The sequence below is a fragment of the Populus trichocarpa genome, chromosome 1, assembly GCF_000002775.5.
Source record: "Populus trichocarpa isolate Nisqually-1 chromosome 1, P.trichocarpa_v4.1, whole genome shotgun sequence".
In the NCBI taxonomy this organism is placed as follows: Eukaryota; Viridiplantae; Streptophyta; class Magnoliopsida; order Malpighiales; family Salicaceae; genus Populus; species Populus trichocarpa.
In genome coordinates, this window is record NC_037285.2 from 15,662,125 (window position 1) to 15,684,087 (window position 21,963).

Here is a 21,963-nt window from a genome sequence, read left to right on the forward strand (position 1 = left end):
TTAAAAAAAATTAATTTCGATGCATGAAAGCTAACTTTAAAATATATTTATTATTTACTGCTAAAGCAGTAAGAGTGACAAATGGTTGCAATTGTGGTATTCTAGCACAAATATATTTTTTTGTTCTTAAAAAGAAACAAATTAAGGGTGGTGGTACTCCTTTTGTTTTTCATTTCATATGGGACAGTCCATTATAAAAGAAAAAAAAAATCTCCTCTGCTTTTCTGATTCATAAAGTTTGTCCTCGGGGACAAAACATCTTAAAGAATTCAATATCTTATTGAAATGTGACTTTTTTTTTTTTTTCATAAAAGCTAGTCTATTAGATAGTAAATTAAGCTTACCGGATAATTGTTTTCTATTTTCAAAATTAATTTTAGCAACAAACCATGATTTCATATGACATAATTTGATTGAATATCTTTATATAAACCTAACAAGGTCAAGGTTTTTGTTATTAAAAGCTAATTAAGGAGCGAGAAAACATTCCTTACGATGAAAGGATTCATGTTCATTAGAATAATATAATGATTATTTTACTTTTTTAAAAAAATTAATAAATTGGTTATTAGGATAATATAAGCTTTTTTGCAAGGTTCATTCATTATTGTCAGATTATTTAAGGACAAGTCGATTTTTATATATTTTAAGCATAGTTAAATGAATCAATTACCCTTAACAAAAAATTATTTAACTAGTGTCAATGAGTTTTTTCAAAATTTTACTTTTTAAAGCACGGTAAAATGATTAAATTACCATTAAAAGCAAATTTTCTTTAATTGGTGTCTATGGGCTTTTAAGTATTTTCATCATAGTTTTTTAGTTATAATTAAGTCGGCTAAGAAGCAATTTAATATTTTGATAAATATAAAATATTATTTAAAAACAAAAATGATTAGCAAGTGCATTATACGAGTCAGCGTGTCTGTCACTCCGCCGTGTGCAGGCAACATGTACGGAGGATTCCACCAGCCTCCCTTGATGTCATTGGAAACATCTCAGCAGACCCTCCCTCCCTAGACGACATGTGTAACTTTCATACCTCTAGTTTGGTATCGTCAGTCTTTTCTTTTCTATTTTTCTTTTTTTTTTCTCTCACCCTTGATTTTTGCGTCTGAAACTCATAATTTTTGAAGTAGCTCTTCAATTTGTTTTTTCTTTATAATTAATCATTGTTATTTTGTTACTATTTGTTTTATTTTTAAAGAATTTATAAAATATATATATATATTTTTAATTTCATCATCTTTCAATTTTTGTTCTCATTCTTTTGATAGCTATTTTTTTTACCTTGTCAAATTTTTTAAAGGGATACATTTTTTTTTCTAATTTCATCCTTCAACATTAAATTGATTAGGAAATGAGCTTCTTAATTGATACTGAGTCTAAGATTTCATGAGTTGCAAGTTTAAGAGATTAACTCAAGTTTAGAAAATTCGTCTGAGTTTGCTTGCTTTTTCTTTTTTGTTTTTTAAGCTCATATTTTTTTTTTCAGTTTCATCATTTAATATTTATTTAATTAGAGATTGAGTTTTGTTATTTTCTTTTATTTGTTTTCTATAGGATTTTTTACTAATTTAAAAAATAACCTAGTTTATCTCGGGTCTTTTTATTTGTCACTCTTTGTTAAATTTAGCTTTTTAAAACAAATAATTGAATTAAATTGATTGATTAAATATAAATATTAAATGCTCACTTCATTATATTTTATATGGTTTGCTTTCTGAGTTGTTTCTCTTACAGTGCATGCGACCATTTTAAGTGTTGTCGTGCATCCTTTCATAATGGCATTAGAATTGTCTTGGCGAGCTCTTTCTAGTTGTGAGAAGGTGTCCACAACAAAATGACGATGAGTCTCCAATAGACTTTTCTTTCGTCTTAATATGAGTATGATATTGCGACTCATTTTTTATAGTTAATTATTACAAAACAAATTGATTTATTTACTACCATTGTCTATTTTTTACCATATTATTAAGAGGCTATTTGTTTTTGCATTTCAAAAGTATTTTTTATTTTTTTCTTTGCTTCAAATTTTTGATATTTTCAAATCGTTTTGATGTGCTGATGTCAAAAATAAATTTTAAAAATAAAAAAATATTATTTGATATATTTTCAAGAAAAAAACACTTTGAAAAATAACTAGTACTACAATACTAAATATGCTCTAAATAAACAAACTTGTTGGATTTAGTTAAGTCAATTATTTGGGTCTCAATTTTTTTTTTTTTAAAAAAAAACATTATCATCACTTGAGTATCCTATTTTTACATTAAAAAATTTAGTCCAACGCACGGCATAACCATGACCACTAGTTTAGTATTAACTAATTAGCTAATTTATAATTGAATAGTTGATTTGTTTCTTATACAATTTTACAATTATATAATTAGGACTAGTGACTCTTTCTATTATAGTAATACATTAATTTTATCACATGTGCTACACGGTGGATAAAAGTCCAAGTTACTTTCGAACATAATATATGTAAAAAATATGTTAATATTGTGAATGCACTTTAAAGTATCATGATTTTTTTTTAATTTATAAAAGCAAACATGTTGTTTAAGTCGTGAATAAAATTTTAAGTCAATTTCTAATATAAAAAAAATATTTATATTACAAATATGTTTTCATGTATTATTTTGTTTTAACTTAGAACCAAAAAGATGTTGTTTATGTATTATAAAATAAATTAAAAAATATATGAACTGATAAATAGAAAAATAAGTCGTTCTCATTAATTCAATATTAAAGCAAGAAGTTAATTTTCATAATAGTTTTAAAAGATAGATGCATATACAAATATTTTACATCGATTATTATTTTTATTTAAAATATTTACATTCATTTTATCTTAGTGGCTAAATTTTGTTGCTAATAATTAATAATCTTTTATTTTTATAAAAACTTTATATAAATATAGTCAATTCATATAAAATATAAAAACTAAAAATGATATAAATCAAACTATCACTTCAAAGTATCACGCAACTAAAAAATGTAAAAAGATTATTATGTAAATAAAAATAATTAATAAAAAGGGATAAAAAGCAAAAAACAAAAAAAAAAGGTTTGGTGCTGATGGGATACCCTTAATAAAAAAAAAACATAGGTGGTCGGGTTTTTCTTTAATTAGGAACAAACAACGCGTCATCTATTCTTTTTTTCTTTTTAAAGCAGGCAACAAGTTGCCTAGAGTAGTAAGTGACCTATTGCTAACCAAGCTCCTTACCTAGAAACAAACCATCAAAAAATTAAGGGGAATCTATTTTATAGCTTGTTTTAACTTAAAAACACTCGAAAACATCATTTAGACATTGAAAAACCACTTAACAACCCTAAAACATCTCAAAATCACACTAAAAATAAAAAATAACCTAATGAAAATAAATCAAACAAAACCAAATCTACTTATCCCACTATGTTTGGAGAAAAAACTACCTCTATTGAACTCCTCCCGGGAAGAGAAACTCATTGACACAAAGATCCTTTTTTTTTGATATCTTGAATGTAGTTAATCGATAACTTTTCTTTTATTCATTTTTTATGAGTTTCTCTCTCGTCTCTCAAATTTCGGGTTGATAAATGAAGAAAACAAAATTTTAAACCATAATAAAAAATTTAAAAACTTTGAGGTTGGACACGTATTTTTGTGTGTTTCATATTTCAATCATCTATTTTTTAGTTTTGTCTTTCTATTAGAATTTTAAGAATTTTATCTCATAGAATTAGACCATAAAAAGATTAAATAAAACAAATTAAGGACAAAATTAGAAAAAAAAAGACAAAAACAAAACAAAACAAAATGAGGGGATATGTTTCAATGCTCACATAAATAGTGAAACATCATAAAAAAAAAACCCCTAGTTCTTAGTGTTTTAGTTAACTAGTTGCTCCACATGCTACCACGAGATGCTTTGGATAGTGTTATAAAACCTGACTTGGTTGATCAACATGGTGACCCACTGACTCGGCTTTTGTCCTAAGTTGAGTTTCAAATTAAATCAAGGGAGTTAATTTAGTGTGACTTAATCAACTTAATGGGTGCATCCGTGGTGACTCTCTGGCCTCGGCTATGACCTATGTCGAGTTTGAAATTAAACTGGGTGAGAATTGACTTGATGTGACCTTCTCAACCTTGCAGGTGCATCCATGACTCCTTCAACTTGATTGAAACCTAATCTAACTTTTTTAAAAAAAATTCAAAGTGATACTAATTAAATGTTTTTTTTATAAACAATTTTGAAATGATGATGTTTTAAATTTCTAGGGTTAAACTTTCTAACTCGTGAATTATACGATAATCAAAATTGACATCACAAAAAAAAAATTATAGAAAAATGATTTTTTTTTTATCCAAAGTGTCCTTTTTTATTTGTTTTTTGTTTTTACAACAAAATGTTTTGTTTTATTAACGACATAATTTATTGAATAAAAAGATAAAACAAGCAAAAAAAAGGTCTAAAAAATATTAATATTTGAGCTAAACAGGAAAAAAATATTTTTAATTCAAAAACTAATTTTCTTATTCATGCATTTTCTTATTTAAAAAAAACATATTCTTTTTATGATAAAAAATGTTTTAAGAAAAAAACTTATTATGATCATGAAATTTTTTTAATTAAAAACTAGAAAATTATGAATAGATTATTTTTATATACCTATATGAAAAAACATAAGAACAATAATTTCTAGAAAATTATATAAAAAATATACAATAAAAATCTATATTTTATTCTCATTTAATATCAATGAGCAGTTAATATTTAAAATTATGCATGTAAAGCTAATATAAAACTATTCATTGATAATATTATTATAAAAAAATATGATATCCTTAAAAACAATGGCAAAATTCTTTATCAACAACATAATTTTGAATAAAAGGAAGTAGTATTAAAACAAAAGTTTGTCCAAAACTTCTACCATTTAAAATAAAAAAAAGTAGAAAATAAAAAAAAGTAGAACAAACGTTGCTTCTCAATTTCGTTATCAATTCCTTTTTTTATTGTTTGAAGGAAAATATATTTTTAATAGAAATAACTATTTTTTAAAATAAATATTTATCATGATCTTAAAAAGCAAGTTTTAATAAAAAATTTTCAAACAGTGTCTTAATATTTTGCATGTGATTAAAGGAAAACAAATTAATTAATATGATAGAATCATGTAAAAAATAACAAAAAAAGAAATTTTATCTTCATTGAATATTCATGAATATTTTTTTGATTTTTTTTCATATTAGATATATAATAATTAAAAAACAAATTGTTATCATTCTCATAAAAACCCATAATAGTATTTAACAATGCCAAAAGTGAATTATAATTTAAATATAATGCTAAGTATTTTATTTATTGTTTATTTCAATCAATATAAAAAAAATGAGATAAAAAGACCATGAAAAGATAACCCAACACCTAGGTTTAAAAGATTGGCTAGTGTGCTTGGTCTAATAAAGAAATATCTAGCATGTGCGGACTTGCAAAATTAAACCTATATGTGTGGCCTCCTTGATCAATTATTTTTTTTATTAAAAAAACAAACAACATGTCATCTATTTTTTTATTTAAAAAAATAAAATAGATGATGTATTATCTACTAATCTAGATTCCAACTTCTAGATAAGCTGGAGGAAAGACAGGTCATGGATTTTCTAAAACTAATTTTTAACATATTTTCATCTAAAAACATTTAATAAACACCTTAAGAATCTTGATAAACCAATTACTAACCTCAAAACACTCCTAAATCGGTTAAAAAATACAAAATTAAATCAAACACAAAAATTCACCCTTAACCTCAATCTTCCTTTTCCAACAAGATGTTCGGTCATGTTTGGGATAGTGGTAGCGGTTGCGGTTCAAAATGCTTTTCGCTTAGAAATGCATTAAAATAATATATTTTTTTATTTTTTAAAAATTATTTTTGAGATCAGCATATTAAAATCATTTGAAAACATAAAAAAATTAGCAAAACAAAACTTAAAATTTAAGGGAATGCGGTTTCAACCGCGTTCCCCAACGGAGTTGAAAGCTCAAATACACGTCCATAACACTCCTCTTGTCAACAGAAACTTTGGACATCAAAATCGATTTTTTTCGTCATTGAAATGTGGTCAACCAACTATTTTTTCTCTCCCCTCAAATTTCAAGGACTAAAATATAAAATAAATAAAATTTAAGGTTGAATAATTCAACCCTAAAAACACAAAGACAAACTTTTCAATGCCTCATGAACAATAAAAAAATAAAAAAGGACTAACTCTTTGTTTCTATTTTAAAATCGATCGTAGGTGTTTCAATTTTTTGAACCAGTAAAATTAAATCCTATCATGAACAATTGAGTAGAAATTCAACACCAAGGTAATTTTAGTCACTATAAATATGATGAATCGCACAAATTAAACAGAATTACCAGGATTTAAATCATATGAACTTAAAGTGAAAAGATGAAATAAAAAAATCAAGATCTATAACAAATAACTAACTAAAGAAAAAAAAAGTATAAGTCAAACATAATGTAATAGTTTATGGTGCACCTGAGTTCTTTTAGTACATTTGAGCATGCAAGAATAACAAAATAAACATGAAAATCATGAAAATCATGTCTTCTTTTAGTCTATGGTGTAATGTAATGTCGAAGTTTGGCTAATTGGGGTCAAGTTTTGTGGTTTTTTCTTTTGTTAATAAATATATAATTATGTAATGCTTATATACAAAAATAAACACTATCTGAATATTAGAGAATAATATAAATCATATCATGAGACTTCACCTAACAGCTTAAGCTATTGGGTTGAGATGGTTCTTTGACATGGTATCAGAGCCTTGATGACCAAGCGGTCACGAGTTCAAATCTCACCATCTCTATTTATTTGATAAAAATTAAGCACATGGTATTGTGGGCCTGTGCAAGTTTCAAGCCCAAAGGGCTTTCACTTGAGGGGGCGTGTTAGAGAATAATATAAATCATATCCTGAGACCTCACCTAACAGCTTAAGCTATTGGGTTGAGATGGTTCTTTGACACTAAATGATCCCTTCTATGGTCAGTATCATTATCAACAAAAACTTCCCTTATCTTTCTTGGTACTTTGGCTCCTACCCTCTTAGATAATATACCCTTGCAAGCTAAAAACATTTTTTATTCAGGAACAATGCCCTATATTATCATTTCTTTTTCTAACACACACACACACACACACATATTATTTACTTCTATGCATATTAATTCTTGCTTTATTAACCTTTGAAAAAGCATATAATTTGGACAGGGGACTCAATGAAAAATTATCTGAAACGTTAGAGACCCCAATTTAAATGAAAAAATTTTGTTTGAAGGCTCAATCATGAATCCCTAGATAGCTAGAGGGCTTATTTGAGGTTTGTATGTACATAACACTATCATAGAGAGTCTATACTAGAAAAACAAATTAACAACTAGTGACTGATTATAAAAACATCTAGGAGAAGAACTATACCCCCTCCTCTCCCTAATTTTTCGGTAGTTTATTAGAAAGAAGAAAAACATAATTATATTGTTATTGTGGCATGAAAACAAAAATGGGAGAGAGATACTAACAAGATATAACAATTGAAAGGATTAGAGGGGTTAACAACTCTAATAAAGCTCTTTTTATTTTTAGAATTAACAACATTTTTTTTCCATTTCATTGGATGGTAATTTGAGGACATCGATAATCTACATTTCTTCTATTGACTTGATTTAAATAACCAAAGGTTTCAATAACACAGGTTCAAAGTTAATCATCCTAGTTAATTGTAATTAACTTAGAGGTTCGTCACATGTCATGGACAAACTCCAAATTTACTAGGCTAATGCAAAAATACAGTTAATCATCAACACTGGTAGTAGGTGATTGCAAGCATGAAACTAGGATCTAGGTCATATGCACTGAAGCACAACATCCAATCATCATTGAGATGTTAACACCTACTCTAACCGACATATAATGATAAGATGCAAAGAGTGTAAACATATTTTAATTTTCAATATATGCTCTTTAACATAAAACATTAATATGATTTAAACAAATTATGAGTGAATGAGAAATAAATTATAAAAAACCATTAGTTGTCATGTTTTAGTGAAACCCAAAACCCTCTAAAGTGAGTAGTTGAAAAGCTAAAATTTCACCTCTTTAACACCCAAGTTTTTAGAGGGGAGATATCATAGACAAAACGAGCACAAACAAAATAATATTTTAGGTCATAAAAAATTATTTTTTACCAACTAGAATTTGGACTTGGGCTTGGTCCATAAAAGATTTGTTTTTTACCAACTGAAAATTAGACTTGGGCCTGGTCTATGAAGAACTATTTCTTCCAGCCCAACCAATGAATGTTATCAGTCTCTTCCAAAAGCTTTTGTTGCAAATCTAAATAATTTTTCCAGCTTAAAAAATACAGATTTTATAGCCATTATGTTCGTATTTAATTATTGATTTATAGTGTAATCAAAGATTAGTAAAGTAATAACTAATTCTTATTATTACCAGAATTAATTCTTCAACATTTTAACTTTCAAAATCCATCACAAAAATAGGCGGGGGAGGGGGGGTTGAAGGAAGAGTTTAAAAACAATTTTTTTCATATTTTTATGCACTTTTCCTCACCCCTATAGTTTAATGTTTTCTTCTTTTTTTCTTCTTTGGTTTTCCTCCCAAATATAGAACTTAGTTTCCTCTTGTGGAAAAATATTTGAGTTACACAATATTTGGTTTAAAAACCTTGTTTAGAGGTGCATTTAAACCAATGTAGTGTTATTAAAATCTTGAGAGACATATTACAAACATTCTAGTTGTACAAATGAGGAGTCATAAAGTTTTAAAGATAAAGAATTCGTCATTGACAATAACACAAGTCTCATTACTTTAAAGTGATTCAATAAGTAAATACCCTTCTTTGTTTTAATTTAAGCATAATGGCGTTGTTGTAATCTTGAGAGACATATTGTAAACATCTTAGTTGTACAAGTGAGGAATAATAAAATTTTAAGGATAAATAATTCATCCTTAATAACAAAAGTCTCATTAGTTTAAAGTGCTGCAACAAGTAAGTAACATTCTTTATTTTAATTTAAGCACAATTATTTTTATTATTAGTATGCATATTAAGACTTTGATTTTGTATCAATTGCAAGTTTAAATAGATGATTAATATGCATACACTGATACAAGTATTATTTTATTATATTTTTGTTGAAAGCATGTTTCATATAGGTTTTATTTTTTTCATGTTTATAGATTTAAAATTGTATGCACTTTAAGCTTTTCTTGAATCATTTTTATGTTTTGAATGTTTTTGTTATGATACAGTAAACATCTTCACTCACTAGTCTAATATATTTACAATCTTGAAAAACAATCTTAAGGCTTTATTCTTTATATTAGACTTTATTTAGTTTATCTTGTTAAAAAAATGATAATAATAATATAGATTAATTGTAATATAGGTTCTTAGCATCTTTAAAAATAAGTTATTATTTAACTTCCTTTAATTAGCTATATTCTTACATATATATTTAAGTTTAATTCTATATGCTTTACTTTATAACCTTTTGGTTTATTACAGTTTTTTTTTTCTTTTATTTAATTTTTGAAGGTTGCTATGTATTTTTGTTTTAAAGTTATAGTTTATCTTCTAAAATTGTATTTCATGCAATTTATTTAAATCTTTTTGAGTTGTTGCATGGTACATATTTTATAAACTAGGCTTTTATAAACCATGTTTTATATCTTTGCTTAATTTATACATGTTTACTTTCAAACTTGGTGGTATAATCATGCATTTTATCTTTCTTGTTTAAATATATTGTTGTGATATAATGCATGTTTAAGTTGAACTAAAATAAACAAAAGTGTTTATTTGTTTCCTTGCATAATTTAATTTTTTTTATCAAGTAGCTTTATTTCAAGTTTTATTTTATTTACTAATTGTGGAGCTGAAATATTTATTTATAAATATTATAGGCTATTGTTTTTATAATCTATATCATATTTTAACTTGATAATTAGTTTTTGCCAACCAATATTATTTCAACAAGTACTACTTCGATAGTGATGATTCCACCATCATTTTTTGATGTACATAGTGAGAAATTTAAAAAGTTCAATGGATTAAACTATAAATGGCGACAATATAAAATATTGATTTATGTGTCAATTTTGAACTTGGTTAAATTCTTGTAGGAAGAAGTGCTAAAGTTGTCAAATAATGAATTTGATTTCATTATTATAGTAGCTTTAGACGTATGGAATGATAATGATTTTATAGGTAAAAAATTATATTTTAAATAGATTAAACAATACATAATATAATTTGTATAATTCAATCAAGAGTGCAAAGACACTTTGAAAAGCTTTGGATAAAAATTTCAAGGTTGAAGCTGTCGTTATGAAAATGTTTATAGTTAGCAAATTTATAAATCTTAAGATGATCTTTGAGAGTAATAAACTTATACTCTCTAAAAATTGCATTAGAACTATCTGGTTGGTTTTGTTAATGTATACGTTATTGTTCACATATATGAAAAGTCAGTACGATGAATAAATATGGTCTAAAAAGTTTTATCTAAGTAGACTGGGTTTTAAACGGAACTGTTTGTGACCTTTCTAATCTTTCATGAGAACTTACCTAGTGAAAACATTATTCACACAATACTATTTTCGTATACATTACAATTCGTTAGTGAAATTGTGATAGTTGAACAAATCAAAATGAACAAAATAAGGCTCAACAAAGTAACTCAAGAAAGGGAATGACTATTGAAGCCAATATCAACGAGGTTGATTTCCTCGTCGATGGAGTTTTAGAAATAAACATGTTTGTTGTTTCTAAAGTCAACCTGATTAAAAAATTTCGAGTAATAGTGCGTTGACATCGATATAACAAGACATGTATGCACCAAAAAAAGAATGTTCCACTTACAAAGAAGTGAATAGAGAAAACATATACATGAAAAACTTATAAACCTTCATAGTACTAAGTGTTGGAAAGGTCATACTAAAAATGATCTTTAGAAAGTTTCTCACATTCAACAATATACTACATGCTACTGACATTAGGAATACTGTAGTTTTTGGCTCATTGTTGAGCGAAAATAGTATTAAGATAGTTTTTTAGAGTGAAAGAGGCATATCTGTAATCACCTTTGAAAAATAAATATAATGATCATTACAACCAACGATGAGAATAATAATAAGATTGTCTATTTTCTTATTTACTCAAGTCTTGTGGCATGACATGCTATTACAAGTCCCTGTGGAAATTAAAGAGGATTTGTCTATGGAGGTAAGACCACTGAAGGTGTTAGACCGGAGTGAAAAGAAACTTCTTGAATAAAAAGATACCAATGATTAAGATCCTATGGAGGAGCTCTCAAATAGAAAAAGAGACATGGGAAAGAGAATCAGAGATGAGAAGAAAATATCCTGAATTATTTCAAGATCCAGATATGACTTAAATTTTTGGGGGCGAAATTTTTAAAGGTGGGGAGAATGTAAACCCCGGTAATGTGTGTGTGTGTGTGTGTGTGATAAAAAAATGGTCTCGAGAATTAGTAAATTAATTGATATGATTTGTAAAAGTATGAAATATGAAAATTTGAATTTTTGATGAAAAATCACAAACCGGCTAATTTTATGTTATAGTACGTAACTTTCAATCTAGTCATCAAATTAAGTTGAAATTTTGTGTGGAGTCTTATAAAATATTATTTTAACTTAGGTTGAAGTTTCATAATTTTTGGAGTATGATAACATTTTTTTTTCAGATAAAAGAACAAATAGCACAAATGAGAGTCTAGAAATTTCTTTAGGGACCAAATTGAAAATTTATCCAAAACAACCCTCTTTACAAGCTGCCAGCAATGAAAAAAAGAAGGAAAAAAAGAGGGAGGGAGCAGCCAGCCAAAAGAAGAAAATATGAAAAGAGAGCTTCTGTCATCTTGCATGGAAATTGCTTAAAAAAAAGTGTAAGTTAGTATAAGTTAGAAAGAGTGTTAAGTAATTAAAGAGAGGGTTTAATACATTAAGGAGCCTATAAAGAGTTTAAAGATTTTAAGTGTGTTTTTAGAGAAGGAAAAATTGAGCTCAGAGGGAAGTGTAAATGAGAACTTGATTCAACTTGTTTTGACTTTTGATTCTTCATTCCTTAAGGGTAAGAAAACTCTCCATGATGATCCATGGTGTTGTTTTTTTAATGTTTGTTCTTGGATTGAGTAGAATTGGTATTATGTGAAGGTGAGTTCTTGATGTTAGGGTGGTTTGAATGCATGAATTTATATTGATTATATGTTTGTTGAGGGAATAAATGTTTAGGCTTGTTATTAATTACGTTAATTTATAAAAAACAAATAAAAAAAGAAGAGAAAAGAAGATGGAGGGGGATAAAGAGTGGTTTCCATGTTGGATTTGCTATTGATCCCTTATTATGTTATGAGTAAATATGATCTTGTTATGTTGATTAGTGAAATTTTATACATTGATGCTTAGTTATTATTATGTATGATTATGAAACTTTTAGATAAATAGAAACAGTGAATGTAATTTGTGAAGTTGTGCTAGAGTATTGTATGTTGGCATGAAAAAATAAAATAAAATAAATAAATGGGTTAACGTTAATTAAGTGAAAAGTTGAAGAATTATCATGTCACTATTTTTACTTGAAGTTTTGGCAAGAGTAACAAAATTTTGAGGGCTGGGTTGAATTGATGTAATTGGAGATTTTTCATGACTTAAATGGATGAATTGAATTTGGATGACGGATTAAAATTTAGAGTAGAAGAAAATTTATCCTCCTCTTAGAAAGGTGATTTTGGCATGAAAAAAAAGGAAATAAAACTTCAAGCTTGAAGAAATTTATAAATTGCATTTAAATAGTGAAAATAATAATAATGAAATGATGTGTTGAATGAGGTGTAAAGAAATTAAATTTCCTTTAGTTATTGGGAAATTTTCATAATAATATAAGATTCCCTTATAATTGTGATGAATTAAAAGTTTAGGTGGATGTAACATTGTAAGAATTATTTGTGGAATTATTAAAGAACATAAAAAAAATAATGGTAATAATTCCGGGTATTAAAATTGTATTGATCGAAAATTTTACTATGTGAAGAAGTTTTAAGTAAATTATTAGATGATGAAGTATTGAAATCTTGTGATCTTTTAAATGAAACATGAGAGGTTGGAGGCTCCAAACAACAATAAAGTGCTACTAGTCGAGCATCACCAGTAGGCATAGTAATAAAACTCAACTCGGTAGTTAACCCGGTAAAATGACCGGGTCACGAGTCTTGTGTGTCAACCCGGGTCAACTCGGATTTAAGGATAACAATTTTAGTTTCTTTGTCCAAAATTCCAAACACAAACATTTAATCTGTTGGCTTGGAATTTAAAATTATTACACCTTCTTTTGATGTTCTTCGTGAATCCACTAAAATATCATTAACTCTTAGAAATCAAAGCTGGCCTCACTGGAAAGGTATTGCAAATGAGATGTCCTGTTCTGGAAGACCACATAAACCAACTGGGAACCAACAAGAAAAACAAAATTGGCAGCAACAACAATGTAGGTGATAGTATTTAGAAAAATAGGAAAAAGAAAATAGGAACATGAGCTTGTGACATAAATAGCAGGCTGCAATGACAAAATCAGATGCTCACTATCAACCATCACTTGAAAATCTTATGTAATAACAACACCAAATGCATGGCGGCGAAGCATCAATTTCACCAGAAATTAATATAGCTATTTAGAAAAAAAAAGTTGAAAAAAGTGGCTTCCATAAGTCAAACTATAAAGGAATATTAAAACAGTTAAATAGAAGGAAAATAGAGAAGGATGTAAATCAGTGGCATAATGTTTATCCCAGGTTAAAAAATAAAATCAAAGGACCAAGCCAAATGGTAATTTAGTAAAACAATCACATAGGAACAGGGCTGCTAATTAAAAAGAAGATGGTGATATCTTTCAATAAAGTAGAATCTCTTTAACCATACATGTCGTATTAGTTGAGCTTGTCTCCTTATGGTATGAGGTAATGGTAGATTTGTAAAACCTTCGGGCAAAAAAATCATAAATTGACTAGTTTTATATAAAATAAAAAAATTCATAACTCTTGATTGGGTTATCAAAAAATTCTAAAATTTTGCGTGGAGCCTTCTTATATGATACCTTAGCTTGTGTTAAAATTTCAGAACTTTTAGAGAAATTCGGAAATTTGACGAAAAAACACAATTCGACTAGTTTTATGTTATTGGACGTAATTTTCAATCTGACCATCGGATTGAGCTGAAATTTTATGAGCAACCCTAAAATATATTGAATAAAATCTGGTTAAAATTTTAAGATGAATGGAATGTTATCCAGGATGATTGGATCAAGATGGAAGTCGTAATGACATATAATAGAAGTGTTGTCAATAACTTGTTACCAATAATAATAGAGGAAACTCTGCCGAAATTTTCAAAAAAAAAATCCCATAATTTTAGACATATTACCCAATACTTGACATTGTTAAAGAAATGTTGGGAGATTTCATGATATTATAATTTGAGGGTGTTACATTTGGTATCAGAGCATGGTTAAAGTTCAGGAGACCATTATTAATGTAAAATAATATTGTTTCAGGATGGTGCGTACACGGCAAGAAGCCAGAGCTGACTCGTCACCCGTGAGGGACGAGCATCTAGTTGAGATAGGAGATAGAGGACTAGAGAGGGATCCTCTGGTAGATACAACATCTTTTGTGCCAGCCGGGTCGGTGCAATCCGGACAAGGAGAGTCATCAGGACTCCGAGATGAGCCGAGGAGATTTGATGGAGATGGGCAGGGGACTCAGCCCCCACCAACTGTAGCGCCTGCAGTAGCACCAGCAGCACCCCCTAGGGGTAGCACCTCCACCATATCCAGATCCAGCTTATTTTGCACAGTTGGTTCGTGCAGTGATGACAGAGATGGCGGGACCATTAAGTACTACCCCCAGGGATAATGTGGTCACCTTAGTTCGATGGGTAAAGAGTCTGAGAGAATTAGGTTGTGAGACATTTATGGGAGAGGAGGACTGCTGAGATAGCTGAGCGATGGTTACGAAAGATAGAGAGGTCTATGGATCAAATAGCAGTACCAGTAGAGCTCCGAGTGGATTGTGCTACTCAGCTATTATCGGACAGAGCCCAGACATGGTGGGATATTGTTAAAAGAGACGGGCTGCTGAGACGCTTAGATGGAGGGATTTCAGGACAGAGTTTGAAAACCAGTATTATTCCCGACAGCATCGAAGATCAAAGAACAGGGAGTTCTTGGCTCTTACACAGGGAGATATGACAGTATTGGAATATGAGAGACGGTTTCAAGACCTCTCTATGTTTGCTTCTGTTTATTTACCGACTGAGCAGCATCGGATCGAGAGACTCCGAGATGGACTCCGACAGGAGCTGAGGATGGGATTGGCTGCCTTGCAGTTTCCGACAGTAAGAGATTTTATAGTGGCCGCTCAGTCTCTAGAGGCCGTGGTAGCCGCAGGGCGGCGGGAAGGTGATGGACAGGGTACTATGGGAACAGAAAAGCGTAAGGAGCCTGCATCAATTACAGGGAGATCTCCTTTTCCCAAAAAGGGAAAAGGAGGACATTTTGGTCAGTTCAGAAGGAAGGGAGGAAATCTTGAATCAGGGGGTACATCGAGTAGACCTATGCAGAGCTCACAGGGAGGGTGGTCACGCCCACAGACTAGTTTACCAGGAGGAGTCGCAGAGGGCTCCAGGATTACTACTTATCCCCTGTGTGTGAGATGCGAGCGTAGACATCCTGGAGATTGTTCGGTCACATCTGACAGATGTTATATATGTAGACAGGAACATAGATGGAGGGATTGCCCCTATCTAGATGCTGCATGTTATTATTGTGGAGAGTCGGGGCATCGTAGGAGGGAGTGTCCTCAGAGGACTATGGGGCAGACACAGAGACTGGGTTTTTCAGTAAAGAGTCAGCAACAGTCTGTGACCGTGGACAGGCCGGGTAGACCTGCCCAGTCTGGGACTAGTGCCGTTCGAGGCCGACCTCGAGTACAAGGAGGGGGAGCTCAAGGGAGAGTTTTCCGTATGACTCAGGAAGATGTGCGAGCTGCCACTGATGTTGTTGCAGGTACTTTACTATTAGAATCTCAACATGTATATACATTGATTGATCCTGGTGCTACCCATTCCTTTGTAGCTAGAAAATGGGAAGATAAATTGAAAGTATAACCTATGAGAGTGGAAAAAGGGGTAGTAATTGGTACACCTCTAGGGGAAACTGTACTTATAGAGTATGTTTACAGGGGTTGTTGGGTAAAAATAGGAGATGTTGAAATGAGGGTAGATTTATTACCACTAGACTTATATGATTTTGAGATGATTTTGGGAATGGATTGGCTAGTAACATACAGAGCCCAAATAGATTGTTTTACTAAAACGGTAACTCTCTAAGATGAGGGTGGTAGGAGGGTAGAGTTTAGAGGAGAGAGGAACATCATACCAAATAGTATAATTTCGATCATGACGGCTAGGAAACTATTAAGGAAGGGATGTACAACTTATCTTGCCTATGTAGTAGATTTGGAAAAGAAAGAAATAGAGTTGGATAAAATACCTGTAGTGAGAGAGTTTCCAGATGTATTTCCAAAGGAATTACCTGGGCTACCACCTGAGAGAGAAGTAGAAGTTTTGATAGAAACACTGCCTGGAACTACACCAGTAGCTCAGGCACCGTATCGAATGGCGCCTACAGAATTGGTGGAATTGAAAATACAGTTGCAAGAATTGCTGGATAAAGGGTTTATCCGCCCTAGTGTTTCACCTTGGGGGGCTCCTGTGCTATTTGTTAAAAAGAAAGATGGAACATTATGGCTCTGTATAGATTACAGACAGCTCAATAAAGTGACTGTAAAAAATAAGTACCCCCTTTCACGAATTGATGATTTGTTTGATCAGTTAAAAGGGGCATGTGTATTTTCAAAAATAGACTTGAGGTCAGGGTATCATCAGGTGACGATAAAGGAGAAAGATATGCAGAAAACAACTTTTAGAACTCGCTACGGGCATTATGAGTTTGTGGTGATGCCTTTTGGATTAACTAATGCCCCAACGATATTTATGGATTTGATGAATCGGGGTTTTCGATCCTATCTGGATAAGTTTGTAGTAGTGTTTATTGATGATATACTAATATATTCTTTGTCACAAATGGAACATGCAAATCACTTGAGAGAAGTGTTAGAGACCTTGAGGAGAAATAAGTTATATGCGAAGCTGAGTAAGTGTGAATTTTGGCTGAATGAAGTAGTATTTTTGGGTCATGTGATATCGGAGAAGGGTATCAGTGTGGATTCGAAGAAGATAGAAGCAATATTGAGATGGGAAAGACCTACGAATGTGACTGAAATTCATAGTTTTCTGGGCTTAGCTGGATATTATAGAAGATTTATAGAAGGATTTTCCACGATAGCCTCTCCAATGACTCGGCTAACTCGGAAGGAAGTTAAGTTTGAATGGTCAAAGGAGTGTGAAACAAGTTTTCAAGAGTTAAAATCCAGGCTAACTTCAGCCCTAGTATTGGCTTTACCAAAAGAACAAGAGGGATTTGTCGTGTATAGCGATGCTTCCAGTAAGGGTTTGGGTTGTGTACTTATGCAGCATGGAAGGGTAATTGCTTATGCATCCAGACAGTTAAAACCACATGAGGTGAACTATCCAGTACATGATTTGGAGCTGGCAGCTGTGGTGTTTGCTTTGAGGATATGGAGGCATTATCTGTACGTAGTGCATGTACAGATTTTTACAGATCACAAAAGTTTGAAATACTTGATGTCACAAAAAGAATTGAATATGCGGCAGAGGAGATGGATGGAGCTGATCAAAGATTATGATTGTATTATTGACTATCACCCGAGGAAAGCAAATGTGGTGGCAGATGCTCTGAGTCGGAAGAATAAAGCTTTTATTGGTGGCTTACGAGTGCGAGGTGATAAAGAACTCTTGGAACTTGGTGGGCTAAATGTGCATTTGGATGTGACTCCAGGAGGAATGTTACTGGCAACGTTAGTGCTACAATCTGATATGAGAGAAAAGATTCGAAAAGTTCAAGGTGAAGATCCCGAAGTAAAGAAAAAAATGAATAATGTAAAAGTCGGCCAAGACTCTTTATTTCGAGTGTCGAATGATGGGCTTGTAGTGATGGGAAAAAGAATATATTTACCTAATGATAAGGTTTTAAAAGGTGAAGTTTTAAAAGAAGCTCATGAGTCTAAATTGGCGATCCATCCAGGGAGCACGAAAATGTATAGAGATTTGAAGGAGAGCTACTGGTGGCCAAACATGAAGAAGGAGATAGCAGAATATGTGGCCAAGTGTGCCATATGTCAGCAGGTGAAAGTAGAGCATCAACGACCGGCTGGAGAATTACAGCCTCTTCCGATTCCAGAATGGAAATGGGAGAATATCACTATGGATTTTGTATCTGGGTTACCAAGAAGCAGGAAAGGACACGATGCTATATGGGTGATCGTGGATAGACTGACAAAGTCTTCTTTGTTTTTGCCTATGAAGATGGGGGATTCGGTTGAAAAATTAGCTCAATTATATATTAAGGAGGTGGTGAGATTGCATGGTGTACCAGTTTCTATAGTTTCCGATAGGGATCCTCGATTTACATCAAGGTTATGGTCGTGTATACAACGGGCTTTGGGTACCAGATTGGATCTAAGCACAACTTTTCATCCACAGACTGATGGGCAATCTAAAAGGACAATATAGATTTTAGAAGATTTGTTGCGGTCTTGTATTCTGGAGTTTGGAGGTCAATGGGAGGATCACTTGCCATTAGTAGAATTTACTTATAACAATAGTTATCAATCTACTATTAGAATGGCACCATATGAAGCATTGTATAGAAGGAGATGTCGAACTGCAGTATGTTGGGATGAAGTTGGGGAAAGAAAATTATTGAGACCTGAACTGGTGCAGATCACGGTTGATAAGGTGAAGGTGATAAAGAAAAGGATGAAAGAAGCTCAAGACCGGCAAAAGAGCTATGCAGATAATCGACGGAGACCTCTAGAGTTTCAAATTGGAGATATGGTATTTTTAAAGGTTGCTCCATGGAAACATGTGATTCGGTTTGGAATGAAAGGAAAATGAGCACCCAGGTATATCGGGCCATATAAAATTATAGAAAGAATTGGGACGGTTGCCTATCGTGTACAACTGCCACCACATTTAGATAGGATACATAATGTGTTTCATGTCTCGATGCTGCGGAAAGCAAATTTAGATCCTACACGAATTTTGCCACAAATTCCGATGGAAGTGCGGGAAGATTTAACTATGGAGGTACAGCCTGTGCGAGTTATGGACCGAAGTATAAAGGAATTACGGAATAAAAGGGTGCCGTTAGTAAAAGTATTGTGGAGAAACTCTCAAATAGAAGAAGAAACCTGGGAGAGAGAGTCGGAAATGATGAAGAAGTATCCTGGATTATTTTCTTATATAGGTATGAATTTAAATTTCGAGGACGAAATTTTTTTAGGAGGGAGAATGTAAAACCTCCGGGCAAAAAAATCATAAATTCACTAGTTTTATATAAAACAAAAAAATTCATAACTCTTGATTGGGTTATCAAAAAATTCTGAAATTTTGCGTGGAGCCTTCTAATATGATACCTTAGCTTGGGTTAAAATTTCAGAAGTTTTAGAGAAATTCGGAAATTTGACAAAAAACACAATTCGACTAGTTTTACGTTATTGGACGTAATTTTTAATCTGACCATCGGATTGAGCTGAAATTTTATGAGGAACCCTAAAATATATTGAATAAAATCTGGTTAAAATTTTAAGATGAATGGAGCTCGGTAGTGCTAGCAAAAAAATAAAGACCGTCAAATAGAGGCAAACATATTCATTAAGGGTATCATAGTAATTTGCCATTGAAAAGAAAACATATAAGCTCTCCTTCTCTTTTATTAACTGCCGAATGGGCAGAAACAAAAAGCTGAAAGGAAAAAAACAGAGCATAACGTGAGAGAAAGAGAGAAAGTAAGGAAAAACAATAAGGAAGTTGAGAAAATAACTTTATAAACTTGCAAGTTCAACCTATAAAACACTAAATCAAGTGAAGGAAGGAGGATTTGAGAAGGGGAATTCAGCTAACTTTGGAAGAGAAGAGAAATTGGAAGAAAAGCAATAGGTAAGCATGAGAAGTTTGGATTTAATGTTTGATTTAGATGTTTTCTTAAGCTTATTTGATTAAGTTAGGAAGTAATTTCATGGAATTTTACCTTAGTTTCCCTTAAATCCTATATTTTTGAACTTAGGGTTCTTATGTGAATTTGGGGGAATTAGGAGGGGAAGGAAAAATGATGAAATTGAAGTGGAATAGAATGAAAACAAGTTGAAATAACAAGTAAATGAAGAAAAATTTGGGGGAGGAAAAAGAAACATAAATTCAAATTAAAAGAGAAATAACCTAGCTAAAAGAAAATATGAAGACAAGATGTCTAGGTTGTGTTTGAATATAGTATTTAGATAAAAATAAGTAATATGATGTGAGGGTATAAAGAATAGAAGAATTATTTGATGGAGGAATTATGAACATAGAGTAAGCAAAGAAGTAACTTGAGTTAAATATGAGGTTGTATGTAAAATAATGATGTTATATTTGAGAATGAATTTTTATTAGAACAAATTACAAATAAAAATATTACGTGCTTTGTGTTTCGGCACGTAAGAAAAATATTGACGGACTAATGATATAATGACACTTGATTGATTCAGGAGTTGTGTCTGGAGCTGGTTATCAGACAGGAGGAGCTGGGTCATCCCGAGCAGAAGGTAGGTGATTTGTCACCTTATTTTGTAATTTTTAGTTTTCCTAATAATCTATGTTGCTTAGTTAATTGATATTAAACGAATGGAGCAAATGAATAAATGGAGTTATGATTATGTGAATTACCGGTAAATTATGTGGAATTACCGGGTTTTATTGGTTAACAAAGAGGTTAACCGGATATGGGGTAATTCGTATGGAATTACCGGATTGTTTGGCTAATAAAAGAGGTTTAGCCGAATGTTGGGTAATTCGAATGGAATTACCAGATTGCTTGGCTAATAAAAGAGGTTAGCCGGATGTTGGGTAATTCGTATGGAATTACTGGATTGTTTGGCTAATAAAAGAGGTTAGCCGGATGCTGGGTAATTCGTATGAATTACTAGATTGATTCTGGTAACCGAAATGGGTTAGCCGGATTTTTGGGTAATCAAGAGAATTACCGGGTTTATTGGTTAACAAAGAGGTTAACCGGATAAGGAGTAATTTATATGGAATTACCAGATTGATTGGCTAACAAAAAAAAAAGTTAGCCGGATGATGGGTAATTCGAATAGAAGTACTGGATCTATTGGTGACCGAGGAAGGAAACCAAATTTCTGATTAATTATATGGAAGTGTTGGATTTATTTGGTAATTAAGATGAGTTAGCTGGATTTTTAAATTTTGAAAAGATTATGTAAATTAAGGGATTAAGTTAGATTGAAAATTAAATTTCAAAGGTTAAGAGTAATTAATTAATATTAGACTACTATAGTGAGTAAGTTAATTGATATGGTTATTGTTGAAACAGGTACACCGCGAGGTGATGCAGATCGTTAGATGTAGGAATTCTCCTGTTTATATTTTGGAATGTAATTGTCATGTCTTTACTTTGAATGTAAATCCTTTTGTGTTGTAAAAAATTAAGTAAATTAAGTAGAAGATGTAATATGTAGTGGATGTATTATATATATGTATACTTGTTAGTATGACCAAATCATTTTCAAAATGATAAGATTTACGTAGTTTAAAGGCTTATCTGTAGTTAGTTAGCATTTATTATGTTTAGTGATGAATGTGTTTATCTTTTGAGTT

At 31.1% G+C, this 21,963-nt stretch overlaps 1 long non-coding RNA gene across 1 annotated transcript; it reads left to right on the forward strand.

Moving 5' to 3' along the window:
• Positions 1-20,069: 20,069 nt before the first annotated feature.
• LOC112326497 (uncharacterized) lies at positions 20,070-21,774 on the forward strand. Its single transcript, XR_002980103.2, has 3 exons — positions 20,070-20,247; positions 20,835-20,891; positions 21,680-21,774. It is a non-coding gene; the product is annotated as an uncharacterized LOC112326497 (long non-coding RNA).
• Positions 21,775-21,963: the final 189 nt, after the last annotated feature.